General features: G+C 38.2%; 1 long non-coding RNA gene across 1 annotated transcript; it reads left to right on the forward strand.

Moving 5' to 3' along the window:
* Positions 1-259: 259 nt before the first annotated feature.
* LOC110481155 (uncharacterized) lies at positions 260-18,193 on the forward strand. The gene is made up of 4 exons (XR_002467215.3): positions 260-389; positions 4,512-4,613; positions 12,025-12,109; positions 18,031-18,193. It is a non-coding gene; the product is annotated as an uncharacterized LOC110481155 (long non-coding RNA).
* The last annotated feature ends 1,365 nt before the right edge of the window (positions 18,194-19,558 follow it).

A 19,558-nucleotide genomic window follows, 5' to 3' on the forward strand; every position in this document is an offset into this window, starting at 1 on the left:
AAAGAAGAAACAGCAAGGACACTGAAGAAACAAATAGCAAAAGTAATCAAAACTAATAAGTATTTATTAATACTCATGAGAAACAAAGGGTCTGCTGGAAAATTTGTCAGGTCCACGCATGAACAGGATATTAAAAACATGTTCAGAGAACACAAAGCAATTTCAGAGGTGGTAGAAGCTTTGTCTGCATCACTGTTCATGGCAGAAAAAAGGAGGGACATTCCTATTGAAAAATCATTCTTTATGGGGGACTCATCAAGTGAAGTGATTCTGAAGGGATGCTGGAACTGACTGAAAAAATTAACAGTCACACATCCCCGGGACCAGGGTATATTCACTCATGGGATCCAAAGGAAATCAAGGATGAAATAGCTGAATTACTAATCATGGTATATGCCCTTTTACTTAAATTGCATCTGCATCTGAAGACTCAGGGGTGACATGAAGTCTGTTTTTAAAGGAGAGAAATGAAGAGAAAATTAGTAGAAACTATAATAAAGAGTGAAAATAATGGATATGTGATACATTTGATTTAACTGGCAAGAGTCAACCTTGGGTTTTTTTGTGAAGAAGTCAGTATGGGGTTTTTTTGTCAAGGGAAGCTCTTTATTGAAAGTAGTTTACAGTTCTTTCCAGAATTTTTCCAGAAATATGGATAAGGATGATGTGATTGGTAAATCCTTAGATTTTCAGAATGCTTTTGAGAGTATATGCATTTTCCTGCAACTTTGCATGTGTGATGTAGGAGACAGAGCAGAGAACAAAATGAACAATTGCCTTACCATGGCTGTAATAATGTTCTTCTGATGTAGCCAAGAGGATTCCTACCCAGTCTATCCTTGTAAATACATGATTACTCCTATAGCTGTTTTCCAACAAAACAGAATATTCCTGAGTTGCAACAAACACAAAGCAATCTCTTCTGGTCCTGGGGTATTTATTATTACCATCTGAGAGTCCCAGTTTTCCACTCTGAATAGTTTCTCAGCCTATGCATGACCTGTTGGCTCACTCCTCTGAGAAGGTCTCAGAGTCCCTCTTGTGCCACAGAAACTCCAGTTCCAGTAGTAAACCAATCCCCTGACAAATAGGAATCTTCTGCTTTCTAAAGGGGCCAACCTCACCCAGTTAGTCCCTTCATGGAACATGATTTAAAACAAGAAAAAGAGCCACAGAGAGCTTGTCCATCACAGCTATGGGCAAATGTGAGCATTTTTGCTGGCAAGCAACCTGATTAGCAGGAAAGCTTTGGAAACACCTGCCACCAAGTCACAAGTGGAAGCATCCTTAGTGGGCTCAGAGACAGGCAGGCTGTTGAGATATCAACTCAACTTCATCCTGGCAAAACAGATGTTGTTTAAGAAAACAGGCAGAGATAATGTGAATTGTTCAGGGAGACCAGAGAGGGACATTATGCCACACTGGTCAATGACAGAAGAATGTCCTGTAGTAACCATGATCAAATAATTCTTTCTAACTTACAGCTCTTTCTAACCGACAGCTTGAGAATTTGACAGCTACAGCAGGGTGCCCTCTGTGTAGCAGGTATTGTGGTAGCAAGGGACCTATCCCTCTAGGTCCTTGGCAGAAATCGACCTGATTTTATGCCCCATTTATGCTTTTCTGATGACTGAAAAGTAGTCAGTTTCAGATGAAAGTACCTGGATTGATGTCTATTACAGTCATTTCTCAGCACTGTAATTTTTGTCATCTTTACTTCAGCTATTCTCTTGCTATCCACTGAGTATCATTGGAACACCAAGACACAGTAATTTTTGTCATTCACCTTTTCAATTTACACCAGTTTTTTTCTCTTACTTCTATAGGGTGGACAATACAAGTGTCTTTCATTGTTTTGCAAATTTTATTTTACAGCTTTAGTTTTGTCTCTAAGTTGTTGATGATATTTAGCTATTTCCAGATTTTTTAATCTGAACAGTGATCAAGGTCCCAATCCATTACTGAGTTTAAAATGAAAATAGCTGAATCAGCCTGGAGATTCATAATATCTGTTAGTATAAGCAGCAGAGTAGGCATTACCATGTGGTGATATGATTTCATAAAGGGTATAGCTGTGCAGAAGAGAATATGGGGAAAGAGATCATCAACCAGAGCTGCAGTTGTATAGATCTCCCCACATAAAGAGGACCATGTTTCTCCTCTTTCATCTCCTGTCCACTGTGCAAAGGTCAGAGATGTGGCTTAAGATAGACAAGAGATAAAAATGGCTAAAAAACATAGATGGTGTAAGCTGGTGAAATAAGAGATAGCTATTTTCTCCTCATTGTGCTGGGAATATTTTGGCCAGAGCTAAAAATCAAGCTATAGATGTCTTTATAGATGTCTTTTTATGACCTTTAGGATTGGATTTTGGTGTTGGGTTTTTGAATATACTATGTATGTAAAAAAAACCCCTGCTACTCTTTTTTTTTTTTTTTTTTTTTTTTTTAAGACACAAAGAGATCATAGGTTTTAAGCTAGTGTAAATGATCTCCTTCAAATTTTACGGATTGGGCTCATGCTCTTTGGAATTCAGTGATGGATAGCTCCACAGAAAAACATCAATTATAAACAAGAAAACCATAACCTTCAGCGCTAAAAAATAAATAATCTGAAGAACATACAGGAAAAACTGAAGGAAATGGAGCTTGGCAAATGCAAAACTGTGATTTATTAAAATCTTGGAGAAAGTTCAGGAGAAATAAACACTTATGCTATTTCAGCATAGGAACTCGTCAAAGATATTATTATCCTTCTGTCCTAATGAAAGATGCCATAAGAAATCAGAGTGAAATGTGTTTCAGTAAGTATAATTAAAAGGATAAACGTGTTTGATTTCTAAATAGAATTATGCAAAGGATGTGTTTGCTCACTCCAGTGGGAAGTGATATTTTAGGAGAAGGGTTCGTATGTATCTTACAAAAGGTTTGCAGATACACTCAACAGACTCCCAGCCTTATGTCCCATAACATGAGGGTGTTTTAGGCACAAACTGCACAGCAGGGCTGGTGACTGTAATGTTGGGGTTTGCTTTCTCTGTTGATAAGGACAGTTCATGTCATACACCTGAGTTTTTCAACTCGTTTAGCAGCTCTACTTCTCTTTCAGAGAAGACAAAGGCATGGATGTGTCTGGGATTTCTAATGGAAGGCAAGGAACTTTGTAAATGAGTTTCTGGATAAGTCCAATCTACATACAGTTCCTCCCCCATGTAAAAGACATTTCTTCACCTGTTGTTACATTAGCTGTCCTTGGAAGAACTCAGAATTACTGATTATGAGCTAAACTTACAACCTAGATTGATATTCTTTTAAGGGCATGTAGAGTTCTGGAAGAACAAATGATACAAAATTCAACCTTACTCCAAAAATTAAAACAACTTTTAGTAAAAGGTATGTCTTGGTGTTCATGTCAGTGGGTTCATGATTTAAATACTGGGCACATTTCTTTGCTAATTACCAAGAAGATATTCTGGTGCAAATAAAATTTTCAATTCAAATAAAAAATTGAGTTTTAAGTAGAAAGTTAATCCTGATTTATTTCTGGAAGCATTCATGATCCAAAACCTAGATATTTTCATTGGCTGCCTTTAAAAAGAGAAGGAAAACCCTTGTATTTCCATGCTCACAGTGTGGTCACGTAAAGGCAGAAGGCTAATAAAGAGCATTTTGCTAAATTTATATATCCTTGTGTCTGTGGCTATCTGCTGTGAAATATCATCTGCTTTTAGTAGGAAGCCACAGGTATTGAACTGATTGGTACAGTTTCTTTTTGAGAGCTTGCTGCAAGTTGGGGAACACTTTCTATTTCACAGCAGGTCTGTCTTTTGAGTAGCTGATGCACTGTGGCTGGAGGAAGGAATAGGGAACTTTTGATTTCAGTCAGCTTTCCTGAGGTACCCACAGAGGAGCACACAGGTAAAATGGATGAAGGAAGGGAAAAGCTGTAATTGCAGAGCTCTGCAGGCTGGATGGCAGCAAGCTCTGCCTTAGCTCTGCTGTAGCAGGATGCAAGCTAAGGACAATGCCACACTAAATGCATGCTGCTCCTGCTGATGAGAAGAGCAAGGGACTGGCTTGGCTATGCCATCTCTGCTGTGAAAACCTGCTTAGGCACCATTTTTTCACCTCAGGACCAGAATGGTACCCCTGACCCAGCATATTGACTCAGTGTCATCACCCACTGGCTCAGCATCATCACCCCGAGGTGGATATTTGAAGGCTCAAGAGAGCCACTGGAGCTCTCTATGAGACCTGTGCAGCCAGGCAGGAGAGAGAAGAATGGAAAATCAGTGCTGCTTTGGGGATACCTCCCTGAGGATGCTGGGTGGGTGGATTTTCTTTATGTGACAGCATGTATTTTTAAGAGGAAGGAGGCTCTTGCCCCATGACAGCAGCTCCTGGAAGGGCATTGCAACTGCAATTTTGCACTTCATTCATTTCTAAATATTAAATGCGCTGCATGCTTTTCTCATTTAGTGTTCTCAGTTGTTTTGTTCCTTTCTTTCTCAGGAGGGACTAAAGTCTACCTGAGAGATGTCTTACCAAACCGACCGTGGCAGTTTATCTGGGCTGGAAACAGGACCAGATTGCAAACCTCACATCCAGGGAAGGGTGAGATTCAGAGTAGTGTTGGGTTTTTTTCTTCCTGTGATTTTCTTCCACCTATGGAGAATTTTGAAAGACCGGTTTAGGGCAAGTGGAGGCTTATTGCCAAGTAATGGTAATGAATTCCTACATTCTGTGCTGACTTGTGGAGGACTGCAACAAGATTGTCCTCAGTGAAATAAATATCCCTACTGGGCATGTAAGAAAACTACATTGTCTTCTGCAAAGCAACTCCAGAAATGAAGACTAAAAACACAAATACCTTATGGCTTACTCTTCTTAAGTGGGAAAAAAAAAAAGGAAAAGGAGGGACCTTCTGCAACACTACAAAGTTGGAAGATGCAGAAAGACAATTCTTGCTTGTCTTTTAATAAATACACAATGCTATTGAGGATATTGGTTCTCTTTCCTGAGGAAATCCAGCATGCTCTTAACAATTCCTGTACTTTGCCAGGCAGACCTTAAAATTACACTGCTAAAAATGTAATATCCTTCTTTCCATACATGCAGATGGTACAAATAAAGTGTAAATTAATTTTCAAATGAAAAATACAAATTGAAATTTTCAAATAAATTATTTTTGGTGGAAAGGATGGGTTTCTACTAAGCAGAAATATCTGCTCTCAGAAATTTCTTATTTTTATTATAAATCTGAAAAGGGACCACAACTAGAGAAAATTCTTGCTAAGTTTTGAAAATTTTTTCTTGCTTTCACATTTGTAAATATGTACGGAAGATCTGAATGGTTTGTAATATTTTTTTCTGTCTTTTGTTAAGACTACAACACATTTACTAAAGACTTCTTAATAAAGTCATAAGACAATTTCCGTCATTCTACAGAAATAAATTATTTTGATTCAATATTCCAACAAATAATTTGTGTCATCCAAGTATGAGAGGATATCATCTCACATCTGCAACAAGTAACAGTTTAAGAGAGGAGAAAATTATAACCCCTTACTATAAATAGCAATTTTTAGCCTTCTTACCATATGCACATGATACATGTGGAATTCCCTGTTATTTTAAAAGGCAACTTGCTTGGCCTGCTGCTGGGAGAATACCTTTAATTACATTTTCTATTATGGTTTATTCAAGGGTTTATTCAACCCTATTCCCTAGAACACTTGTACAAGGTGTAGCTTAAAAAAGCCAAGCTCTTAAGGTAATACAAAGTAATATTATAGGTTTTCATTAAATCTCAGTGAAAAGTGTGGGCTGCTATAACAACAATACCATGAGCTACATTCATAAACATATTCTGATCCTGGTACAAAACACGCTTTCTTTCACCACAAATGTATGCTTCTCACTGCACACAGTGACCCATGAAGTGGCACGTAGAGATGCCAGAGCCAGGTTTGACAAGCCAACTCCCACAACAGGAAGAGCTGCTCCATGCCAAGGCACTACAGCTCCAAAGCTGCTTGGGCTGCCATGAAAACTCAGAAGGATTTTTGCTGTCAGCTGGCTGGAGGATGTCCACACACCAGAGCAGCCAAGCCAGAGGGAAGGCTGCTACAAGATCTACATTTTAGTCTAATTCATCAATTCCTTTGAGATTGGCCAAGAGCAGGACACTAAAAATGCCACATGTCAGGCTTAATGCTACTGAAAAAGGTGTCAAAAAGTCATTAAAAACAGATATTTCTCTTAGGTCCTCCTGGGTGTAGAAACATCACTTTTCACATGCTTACTAAAGTAGTGGGCCGGCATCAAAGAAACAAATTACTGTATACCATTCCTTTTCTAAAATATATCCCTCAATTATTTTATTTTGAACTACCCAAATAGGAATAAAAGTAGATATAAAATAGGAATTGTGAACAGGCTTGTTATATTTTTCATTATATAATTTAGCAAATGTTTTTTTTCAGTACATATTGTCTTGTAGAAGACCTTTTGGCAGACAAATTAAATAGGACACAAGAGTGACATAGCTTCATACTATGTCTTTGTGATGTTCTTAAAGCAGAAAGCTTTATAAATACCTTTGATAATTAACAAATGAAATATTAATTGCACATATCCTTAGTGGGAGATACTGAGGATGGTAAAATTGAATTACTCTCTCATGCTTAACAATTTTTATAGCTTTGCAGAAAACCAGATGTGTTGAAATTGGGTCCACATAGAGTTAGCATACTTTCTATTATATCTCTGTGTATTTTTGTTTTTAATGCAGGCATAGGATTTTGCATGTATGCAGCTTATTTCAGGATTTCCTGCTGCCCTCTCCTATGACCTGGAGCTACTTTGAGCTACGCAGGGACTAAAGGAGGAAAAGAGTCCTAGTGGGGACAACTAATGTCAGGAAGGGAGGGAATAGAAGTACCTGATGGACACATTTCATTCCTCCTTTAGCCTATGACCTAACATACCGTTAAGCGAAGAAAGAACATCCGTAATTCCTCAGCTGGGTTATTAATGCAGAGAAATCTGTGCCATAGTTTATACAAGGCCTGGCTGACCTTGAACATTCACACAAAGCTTCCCCAGAGTCAACTCCCACAGCTTGGATAGATAAAGACCATCTGTAAGACAGATGTAACAAAATAATGTTTTAACTGTAGTTCAGGATGCTTTTATGGCTTCTATGGAAAACCACTGCTATGACTATCTCCTTCCTTCTCTCTCCTGTTAACCTGGGCTAGAAACAGGATTTGAGAGTCCAGTATGTCCTGGGAGTCACCAAGTCTAGGCTCTGGTGGGCAAGAAGAGCAGTGGGAAACAGTGCAGAGGAATACAAGGGGAGCACTGGAGGTTTACTGAGTTTGATGCTCACTTGCTAAACTGTATTTTTAGCAGCAGACTTCCATTGTAGTAGAGATGAGTAATATATCTACAGTAGACCTCATATTTTCATCACTTGAAATGTCTTATTTGGTCTCAAATTCCTGAAAAAATTCTTAAATCTTCAGCAATCGCTGTCTTGGACACCACTTGTGGGCTAGATTTCTCCATAGGCATATGAAGTTATTGCAGATCTCGCAGCCTGTCCTTCCTAACAAATTCCTTCTCAGCATTATTAGCAGATGATCTATATTACTTGCTGGCAAATCATAATACTTTCTGGTGTGCTAGTACATTCTGTGCTACTATGAACACTTTACACCAGTTCTGTTTAATGCCTTTGGGCCAGATGATAACTAGGTGAGTTAAATCTTCTTTCCCACTTCCTTTACCCCTTCTCCATTGCAAGTCTCCTTTCCTTTCATATTCCCTTCTTCCCCAGACCTTTTCAATTATCACCCACACCAAAGACCAGAAAAAAGCACATAAGTGTGCCTGAAACTATGGCAGGAAACATGCTCCTTTTCAACTAAGAGGCTCTCTGGAGGAGAATCATAGAGGTAATAGATTTTTGTGTTTTTTTTTTTTTTTTTTTTTTTTTTTTTATTATTTTATTTTTTATTTATTTTTTTTAATGCACTTTTTTTAATAAGGATGTTTCTTACTTTATGTTTAGAGAAAGGCAGATTCATTTGCATGCTGGTATAAGTGATAGATTCATTTGCATGCTGATGTAAGTGATAATAAATTAGCTGCCTAAATCCCCAGTTCCTAGTCTACAGAGAAAGTAAGAGACATGCTCATTAATATTTTATGCAGCCTCTGGATAGAAAAAAATATATCCAGAGTCAATGAACAGCTCCTAGATTTCAATATTGAACTCTGGCTGCCCAAAAATAAACCAGGTTCCTCAAGGCTTGCTACAAAAAAAAAAAAAAAAAAAAGCTGTGACAAGGGATTCCCTTGGGTTCAGATCACCATAATAGAGCCATTCTCATGACTGTGAGTAATTCTCTTTATGCTCTTGCAAATAGCCTGAGTTGTGGCCGTGATGGAATAAAATGTGGCTGCTAATATACTTAGGGTGCAAAAATCTACTGTAAAAAGCCTGGATATTGACAAATCCTGTTGTGTTTTTTGTCCAGTTGGTTGTTGTTTGCCCTTTTTGTTTTAATTTGGTTAATTTATTTTTCTGTTTGGTTGGTTTGTTTTTTTTCATTTACAATTCATAATATAAACAACATTCTATTTAATAATAGCAATTTCTAACCCAGGCCTGATTATGTCCTCAGCAGTTTCCAGCAGTGATGATTTTCTTATTATTGTCCTATGAAGAGTTGCCAAAGTTGCAACCTCCCCTGATCACTACAGGCAGCTCCAGTTCCTACCTCACTTCTCTCCGACTGATTCAACATTCCTCTGAGTTTCTCAGATTTGTTGCTGAGAGAGCATTTCTAGAGACACTCTAAAAATATCCAGAATAAACTGCAATCTCAGCCTTGGCTATTGAAGCCATCAAGCATTGTATTTTGTCATTTTCAATCACATGATTCTTACTCAACTCTTTTTTCTGACTCTTGGCACAAAAATTGAGCATCTGGTCTTTTGAGAAGTTTTTTGAATTTGTATTTCAGTTAGATTTCTGCTTTCATATCCATCTACTCCCTTTCCTTCTGACAATCATCCTCTCCTCTACCTGCCTGCTTGTCTTTGCTTTTCTTTTGATGTTTAACATATCCCTGAGGATTCTCTCTCATGTGCTCCAGCTGGGATTTTCAACTTCACACTGATCCCTTGCTGAAACATGGCTCCATATTGTCCTTTACACAACCTTTCTGCAAGTATATTATTTAGACACATAAGCACACTTGGGCATACCTTGTGAAATAACTGCTGATTCCACAAGTAGCTTTTGCAAAATTGCAAGGCCCTGCTGGCAGAAAGAGTGTTCTCTGAAATGAGTAACATTTTTACGTAGCAGAAGTTCTTTTTTTCCATTAAAAAAATGACATAATTTTTTCTGTGAAATGTGAAAGGTTTTATCTGTGAATATGACCAGGTGCAATCGTTTCTCCACCAAAGCTATAAATAAAAACAGAAAAAAATGTCTTTTTATCTATACAAGAGTGAATCTAATTCAGCCAATTCACAGAATAAAAATGCAGTCAAAATAATCTGTTCAGATCTAACTGATTAGGTCACACTCAAAACTTTTCTCCAAACACTTGGATCCATCTCTGCTATCTTTATTTAAGACTTTTTAGTGCAACACCTCCAAAGGGTAAAAATTCTGTCTCTATGAAAGAAAAGTATGTACATTTGTTTGCTATCAAACTGCCCTAAGTAGTCCACAAAATTTCTCAGTTTACAGAGGGAAAAAAAATGTAAGCCTGCAATTCACAGCAAAATACCTTACAAACTCTTATCTAATTGTCTATAAAACAAATATTGAAATTGTTTTCCAGGGAGAAAACAAGGGAAGCCAGCAGTTTTAATTCTAGTATGTACTTCACAATTGGAATTATCTGCTTTGTCTGAACACCATTCTGTGAAAATGTTTGCACTATGTAAATGCATCTAAATCATCAATTCTACATAGAATTTATTACAAAATTACAATAATCAATAAATCCATAGTCTCATTCTGACTCACCAGATAATGCTAATAAAGTTACAGGCGAGATTGCAGGAGGGCATCTAGTCCCTGCAGCAAGGGAGAAACGGAGAAACCTAATCTGCTTCTCATAGGTGGTTTTTCATTATTAAAAAGCTGTAACCATGGGGAAGAGCCCATGTTCTCTCAAGTTTAGCTATTTAGTGGTTAATTATCACCACCATTAGAGAGTTTTCCCTAATGTCTATCCCAAATCTCCTTTGATACAATTTAGCCTCATTACTACTTCTCCTGTTCATTGTAGATGCATCCAAAAATTGATTCTCTTTCTCTTTGCGCCAATGTATTCCATGTAAAAGTTTTTGCATTCTAAGGTCATATTTTCTAAGCCTTTCTACCTTTCTGTTATAGGCAGTGATTTGCCTGAGCATTTATATACTAAAAACAAGTTTGGATAAGACCTTCTGCAAATTTGGAAACCAAGAGATAAAATCTTTCATGCGAGGTTTAATCCAAGTTGGATGCATAGTAAATGTTAGAAGCAGCTTGTGATTCTTCACATAAATCTTGCCCAGAACAGGAATAAAACCTTATAAATATCATGCTTGTATACAGATTTCTTCCTGGATGAACAGAAAGCAGATCCACAATTATAAAAAATAATACATCACAGGTAGTATGACTTCAGCTTCTGTCAATCTCCTAGTCATTAAAATTGTAATAAGCTGATAATTCAAGCTTTACTAAAACAATTTACTGAACAATTAATACTTGGGTGTGGCTGAAAGTGCTCATGAGGGAACACTGAGCCCTCCTCCAGCCAAGAAAGGAGAGGTAAGAGATGGTGAGTGGTTGTAGCTGCAGATTTCACTCTTTGGCAGAAACCAGGTTCAAACAGGGAAACAGCTCACTGTGCTGCTGATGCCCCTGTTTGCCACTGCCCACCTCTGTCCACTGAGTCCCTGTTCCCTTGTGAATAGCACTGGCAACAGATAGGCTTGTGGAGTAAGATTCTCTCCTGCCAGATGACAGCAAAAGAAATATAGTGTATTGTCATGGCAAGGCAGGGCCTTGCTGGAGGCTGGTTCAGACCACAGCATGAAGTGTTAATGTACATGGAAGCTCACAAATCCTAAATAGTGCAGCTCATAGGATTGATTACTTGGCGGTCAGAGCTGACAAAAGGAGCAGTGTCTGAGAATGAAGGCATTGCTGTCTCAGCAGAACCTTTCCAGCCAATCATAAAACCTTCTTATACAGATATAGTGACACTTTCCACCTGTCTTAAAGAGAAAATATAGGTCTCACTGTTTCTCTTGTTTTTAGATAATTCACACTACAATGAGAAGTTTAATTGCCAGAATAAAGATCAATCTCAGTGTCCCACAGTGCTCAGAAAAACCACGTTTTTTCCCCTCACAATTTGCCAATCATTTGCTACAGAACATCACAGAATTTATTGTGGGTAAGAGCTGTGGAACCTGACTAAAGAACTTCCAATGAAACATCCAAGCAGAGATCACTAAGAGGAAAACTTGCGACAATGCAAGATGACCTGGCAGCATGGATGATCAGACCTGGCCTAAGCTGTGCCCAAACCTTGCACTGATTTTAGACTGCGCTTTGTGAGTAGAGCCACACCCCAACCTCAGTGGGCTGATAGCAGACCAAGAGAAATGCCAAAAGGATTCCAATTCAGGCTGAAAACTTGTGTATGATTAAGTAAAGGTTTAGATGATGCTTGAGCCTTTTCTGGAGAAGATCCATGATTTTCATACCAAGCAGTGGAGAACGTGACTTCTCTATGTCCAGCAGAAAAGGCAGAATGAAAGGCAAGGACAATGAGACAGGCACATTTGTCAGCAAGTGCTCTTAAAGGAAACAATTCTGCTCTGTAACACCACAATAATTACTGAGATGAAAAGGTGAGACAGTTGATGTGCTGAGATATATCTATGAATATTTTGTCTTTGAAAGAGTGACTCTTTCATGTCCTCTTTTTTTTCACAGACTACCCAAATGAATCCTTCCTGTGCTGCTGTCCCTAGAAGAGAACAAAAAGTGTTGGGAATTCTGGTCACATGGAAACAACTTGGTTTGTTACACTGACTAATTACAAATTTTTAATTAAACTATAAATAGGAAGTATATTTGTAAATGCAGTAGCCACCTGGTCAAGTTATTTCAAAAGCAGCTGCTTAGACTGAGGTAAATTTTAACAAAGTACATAGGAATTTATAAATAGGTACAAAAAGCAAACTGCCCCTTTTGGGAAAAACAGAATGCCACATTGTTGTGGCAAGATAAGAAATCAGCATTTTCAAGATTAGAAAAATATCTTATAGACAGACATCTTTATTTAGAGAGTTTCTTTTCTTGAACAGTGCTTTGGTAATGAATAGAAGAACCAAAGTTATTCATGAACAGTTCCTAGAGGACCAAATATAGCTTCAAAGCCTGGTTGAATATAGGCAGAAGTCTGCTGTGCTTAAAATTCAGTTGGTCAGGAGGATTATAGATATGAGCTTTGAGTTGATGGACATTTTTTCTTCATTCATCTCATCAAAATGCTCGATTGAGTCTTCAGTTAGAGGCTCTTCTTTAGTTCACTTATGAAATGTGAATAAAGACTCAGAAAATTATTGTGGTAATTAGATACAGTTTGGCTTTCACAAATCAGATAGAGTGGGTTTTATAGCATATAAAAGGGTGTTCACTTGTTGTATTTCTGTCAGACAAGACCAGTTTTAAGCTTATATGGTAAAGATATTATGTGAACACTATGCACTGTTGAACACCATTAATTTGACTAGTATCCTGGCACCAATATTTGGTTGAAGTAAATAATTTGGTAATGATACAGTATTTATTGTATATTCTCTGAACAGATATTTATGTTATTCACTACGCTGTTCTAAAGCAACAGCCTGTATTGAAGTACTCTGACATCCATAAGGGACATAAATGAAATCAGCCTGACTCAAATGCCCAAATTAAAACAGTTTTAGGGGACTTCAAGGTATGGAAACTGGGATTGTCTGTTAGGACATCAGTGACTTAGGGAAGTTGGGAAGAATAGAATGAATCAAGCCAGAACAGTCTAAACACAACCTGAGGTTCTGCCACTTGGAAGGAGAAACACAGCTCCTTTCTTGCATGCTTTATCACACATGTAGGTCATGTAGACCACATATGAAAGCAAAGCACTGAACATGTCATGAAACTGGATCAGTTACCAAAAGATCAGTAAAGTAAACCTTCTTGCCCTGGCCAAATGTTTGCATAATTAAATTCTGAAAGCTCTGTAGTTTCAGTTGCATTTGATGCACGTGGTGCTTTCAGGAGACATCTTGTTGATTAGAAGTCACAGGTTATAAAAAACCTTAACTTGTCTGCTAAGTCCCACCATCTAAGAATATCTGTCCTACTAAATGTTCTGGCTCTACTAGCATTAGCTTTCATCATCAAAGTTTGTTTATTAGCTTAAATAATAAACATCTTTATGAAGTTACTCTCCAGTTGGGCTTGCATTCCTAAATCACTTGGACATCAGAAAAACTACTTTTTACCCATTTAAAAGTACAATTTAAAGTACTTAAATGGCACTACACAAAAGGGGAAAAAAAAGTAGATTTCTCTGAGTGAGGTATCCTACAGAAATAGGAAATTGTAATTTTTACATCTATTTCTTCCTTCCTCTAGAGTAGCATCTCTCTTGGACAATGCTCATCATCTTAACACCCGGTCACAATGGTGATCTGAAACCTGACAGAGCAGCTGGAGCTGATCCCTTTCAGCCAAGGTTCTGGAGACACAGAAAGTGTTGCCTGCAGCTAGAATCCTTCGTCGTTCTGCAGAGGAGTTCAAAAGAAAAGACCCACACCCAGTTGCCTAGTTGCAACTGAGCTTTTGTTATTGCCCTGACTGCGTAATTCGGTAAAAGAATAGCATTTAAAAATGGATTCTCATATCTCAGAGTACAAATTATTTTGCTCCTCGAGAAGGTCTATTTATGGATAGTAAATTATTAGCTAGAACATTTTCATAAGTTTGATACATTAGATCACTTTATTCCAGCTACAGTTCATACCCTCAACATCTGAGTCCTCAAGGTGCCAATCTGAATCATCATGTGCCTACCTGCTTGATTTGCATGTACAATTTGATCATTAACAGTGCTTTTGGCTTGCTGTCATGGTTGACTTCTGTGGTCTCCATTTGCAAGACACTCAGATTATCTCTGCATGCAGAAATTATGTTTGCAATACACAAACCTGTCTTTTGTGATGTATTGGTCTTTATATGTTTTGGAATTATTTTATTTTCTATATGGGAACAAAGAGTGTAGAACAATAGTTTTGTCTCTTAAATGAATGGCAATGCAAGTGACCAACAATTTCTAAAAATAATAATTCTGTCACAGGACTCTTCCTGGGTACAGAAATATGAGGCATTCAAAGTTATGAGCTTGACTAAAGCAATAAATACTTTGCAAAGAGACCATTGTTACCAATGTTTCTTGCAGATTTTCCTCAGTATATGTACTGTGCCTTCTGGATAGAGACTGCTTTTTCATCTTGAGGCCAGCTGTACCATTACAATATACTAGAAGCAAAGGAGACAATTTTATATGCAAAAACAAGAAAAAAAATTGGTTCAATCTAAAAAATAATAAAAATATTTCTTAATTTCCTGTTTTGCTATACAGAATATGACTTTTTTTCCCCTGCCATTAATAAATTGTTGACACTTACACTGAGCAAAGGAAGAACAGATAAAAATACAACATGTGTACAGGAAAAAAAACTTATTCCAAACAACATCCTGAAATAAATCTTCTGTTTGTGAGAGTGGAATAATAATAAATAAATAATAAATATAATAATATGATATATATAATATAATTATATATAAAATATATAATATAATAATATAACAAATATAATAATAATAAAAAAATCCCACTCTTTGTGAGAGTGGGAAGTGAGAATTGAATTTACTAGATTTGCTTTTACAAAAATCAAGTAGCTGAACCCCCTAGGTATAGTATCACTGCAGATCACAGAGGTGGACGGCATCTACTAGTTTATGACACCACATTTTTGTGGGTATTGTGCCCAAAAGGAGTACTGTTTTCCTAATAGATCAGCTGTCATGAATCCCCAAGACCTCAGCCAAGTGCACAAACTTGTGCTCTTGATCATGATATGATCCTGCCACAGTTGTAATTAGCTCTCAAATGGAGACCACATAGGACAGAAGAGAGGGAGTGTCTGTCACCCACTCTGAAGGAGAAGTACACCTTCCACTGTGACTCACCACCTACAAGGTGCATATCCCAGAAGAAATTCCCTTTCCTACTTTTTTAAGAAACTGACTTCCAAGTGATCTTTAGCTCTCTTGGAATTTTTTTTTCAGTTCCTTCTCTTTTTGTGGAACCCACAGTTTGAAATAAACTAGTCATGAAAGGCAAATTATGCTTACCTTAGGGGAGTCAGGCTGTTGAGATGCCACAAAACAAGAAATACATTCCCTTCACTGAGTTAACAAAGTTATTCTGGGAACCTAGAGACTGATTTTTAATTTTGAACTTAGTGTTACCATTATGAGATGCTAGCAGCAAAGGAAACAGGCCTTGAAACATCTCAGTAACTCAGCAGTTTGGGGCACAGGCATAAAACCCAGCAAACCCTGAGGCACACACAGTGGACTCACATTTTCCTATGTGCCACAGGATATTGATCAGTGCCTACTTTCTCCACAGCAAGGCAAGCAAGAAGCAGTTAAAAGAACATACCTGTTTTTAAATAATTTGAAAGTCTAAGAGGGGTTTTTATATAGGCCAATATTTACATTAAATGAAGGCAGAGTTTATATATGTCCCAGTTTAAAGCAGTACAATGGAGGGTACGGCATGAGAATTTTGCCCAAACCTGCCTCATTCTTCAAATGCCCATTTTTATTACCTTAGCCAAAAAGACCCAAAACAACACCACTGAACCTTTACTGGAAAACTAGGAGTGTGATCTTTTGTTTTAGGAAATCTTTTTTGTTCCAATAATAAGAGCCATCTGTCTCACAAAGATTGGTTTGGTTTCAGATGTACTAACAGCGAACATTGTTACATAAAAAACTATAAATTATATGCTGCTGTGGGAACCCTGGTGCTATAAATGGGTACAGTTTCACCCCATTACCCTAGCAGAATATCTAGCCTACTGTGTTTCTTATGTAATCAAATAAAAAGACAAGCCACTTAAAGAAAAATCAGACTACCTTTTAAGCCACTGCCTGTCTCACAGGCTGACATACTGCCTATGGGCATGGTAATTACCATACTTTTTCTTATTTTGTTGTCCATATAGGACTATGCTATCCAAGCAGCATGGGAACAGGAGTAATTGAATTCAAGTTTAAATTGTGACAAGCAAAGAATTTGATTTTCTACTTGAGCTTTGGAGGGTTTATAAGGATATAACAAGAAAATTATGAGTAAGAAACACAACAGAAAAGGCATTATGCTAAATTCCTTTTAATTTAGTGTCATGGAGTAAGTTCCAGAGCTGCATTAACCTGTTGAAATCAATGGGACTCTGTTCAGAAGAGGTCTTCTAGATCTTTTACAGGTATACACTCCTGAACAAAGGTTTCATGCAAACACAAACCTGGTGTGATCAGAATCAGCATAAAGAAGAAATTTCAATATCTTGAAATTGGTTATTTTTTTGTTATCTATTTTCAATATATTTCAATTATCCAATAAATAAATATAATCCTATTTCAATTATGTAATTGCAATATATTGGTTTTCATACTCATGATGCTACCGATTGTTGTTCAGAATTGGACCAATTATTATCTTTGGGTTTTGGTAATCAGGCATTGCAAGATGCAACATTACTATTCTCAAAAATGGCAGTGTGGTACCATTCTTTTCATCTAGTTTTATTTGCATTAATGGTAATCTGGGTACAGTTGGAAATATAATAGCATTTACATCATAAAGGAAATAGAAAATAGAAAATAACAAAAGGGATTTTTCTTTGCTGGGTTTTGGATGGATTTTCAGAATACAAAACTCTGAAGGAACACTACTTGACTAAACATTATTAAAAATACTTTATTAACTCTTCTCTTCCTCTCCTAGACTTTGCATTGGGTTTGTGTGGCCACTGGTAGTGAGGGTGGCTACAGGGGTGGTTTCTGTGAGAATGTGCTGTAAGCTTCACCTGTGTCCCATAGAGCCAATACCAGCAGGGTGTCCAGGTTGGAGATGAACAGCTCCACCAGGACCAGTGGAGAAGGTGCCCAGCTGATATTCCCCTACTTCAGCTGACGTTCCCTGGCAGCCCATGGTGAGGCAGCTGTGCCCCTGTAGCCTGTGAAGATCCATAGTGGAGCAGAGATGCACCAGCAGCCCATGGAGGACCCCATGCTGGAGCAGTTGGATGCCCAAAGGAGTCTGTGAGCCAGTGAGGAGAGGAGTCCATGTTGGAGCAGGTCTGCTGGTAGTACTGGTGACTCCATGGGTGACACAAGCTGGAGCAGCCTGTTCCTGGAGGACTGCATCCCATGGAAGAGCGACTCACCCTGGAACAGTTTGTGAAGGGTGGCAGGCCACAGGAAGGAGTCGCTTGCAGAAGTTCATAGAGGAAGGTGTCCCATGGAGCAGGGGAAAAGTGTGAGGAGTCCTAGACCTCTCCATGAGGAGGAAAGGGTAGCAGAGACAATGTGATGAACTGACTGCAGCCCCCATTCCTGTCCCCCTGTGTCCCTGGGGTCAAGAAGGTAGAGAATCAGGAGTGAAGTTAAGCCTGGGAAGAAGGGAATGGCACAGGAAAGGTGTTTTAGGATTTAGTTTTTTGTTTCTTTGTATCTAATTTTGATTTGATTGATAATATTTTTTTCCCCAAAGTTGAGTCCATAATTGGTGAGTGTTCCTGTTGATGATCTGTTTCTGTCATTACCTCAACTCACAAACCTTTCCTTGTGTTTTCTCTCCCCTGTCCTTCCCAGGAGTGGTAGAAGGTCTTTGGTGGGCATTTGGTACCTAGCCAGCATCAACTCATCACAGACCTCCATAAATACCAGTACAGCAGCACAGCCAAAGTTCTTCTCCACAAGGACTGGCTGAAGAGAGCAGCATTTCAAGAACCAACAGCTTAACTCCAGCCAGTCAGCAAAAAAAAAATTGGGGAAAGTGTCAGCATTTGGAAGAATAAAAGCACTTAGTGCCTTGTCCTGAAAAGGGTCGCTCATCTGTAACAAACCACTGCTACTCAGCTCTTTTGCCATGCCAGTTGGCTCTGGACTGAATTTCCAAGCAGAAGCTGGCTTTCTCTCCGAGTCTTACAGACCCTGCAGTCTGCCATCCATCAGGGAAGGGAACAAAGCATGGGCAGGACTGTGAGCCAGCCCTTGGCTGGTAGGCAGAGCTGGTGCCAGCCAACCTGCCCTGCAGCAGCCCTGTGCTCACGAGCACAGCCAGTGCCCGTGTCCTCCAATTAGAACACAGCCCTGTCACTCAGCATCAGCTCCTGCTTCATCAGTCATCTCAATTTCAGTGATAGTTTAGCATCATCTCCCAGCCAGGCACTGTGAAACTCATTTCCCCCTCTCAGAAACAATTTAGCCCCATTGTGGAAACAATTGAATTAAGTTTTCTCCAGCTTCGCTATAAACCCAGAGTTCTAAACTGAAGCTATACTCAAGATATCATGCCTGTCTCTGTGTATTGACTCTTTTCTTTTGGAAGCAGAAGCTGGAAGAGAGGAAAGAATAAGAGTAAGAAAAACAAAGTAGATTCAGCAACCTTTTCTCAGCAGTGAATCCTACCCTATATCAGTTATATAACAATGGCTCAGTTTTGCTGTCAAAAACGTTGTCAATCTGTGTAAAGCAAGACCACGTAAGATTAAAAAAGATAGACTAAGAGGAATGATTTGGGAATTATCAGTAATTCAAAGTCTTTTGAGATGAATACTGACATGAAAAGCTATAAGAACCTGAGGAGAGGAGAAAAGAAAGACCAAAAAAAGCTGACTGAAAATAGCAGCTTGGCAAAAATAATCATCAGTCTATTTTGAGTAACACAGCTCTTCCCTAATATTTCCTTAAAGTTTACATGTCCATTTAAGACTTGTCTGTAATTCCTGTAGTCATGAGAAAGGGGCAAATCTGTGGATGTTGAACTGGTCTCACTGGCATGTTATTCCCAGCATTCTACTATTACTGTTAAGAAATAAATATTTTTGTGCACTCAAAAATTGTGTAAAATCCTGCCTTGAAGATGCACCAATAAAGTAACTCAGGGCCGACCATTACATTTCCTATGATCTGAAACTGCTTTTAGGCCACCTCAGTTCTAGAGTAATGTCAGTTTCTTTTCTTCACAGTTTGCCCAAGGGAGCCAATTAAACTTTTGAGAATGAGAGCTAGGCTCAAATTCTGCTTTATGCATCACATGCAGACTTGTTAGCAAAGCTGTAACTCCTGGATATTTGTAATTTTTTTCCAAGCTAATGCATTAGCTGGAAAAATCTAC

This window comes from Lonchura striata, chromosome 6 (genome assembly GCF_046129695.1).
Source record: "Lonchura striata isolate bLonStr1 chromosome 6, bLonStr1.mat, whole genome shotgun sequence".
Lineage (NCBI taxonomy): Eukaryota > Metazoa > Chordata > Aves > Passeriformes > Estrildidae > Lonchura > Lonchura striata.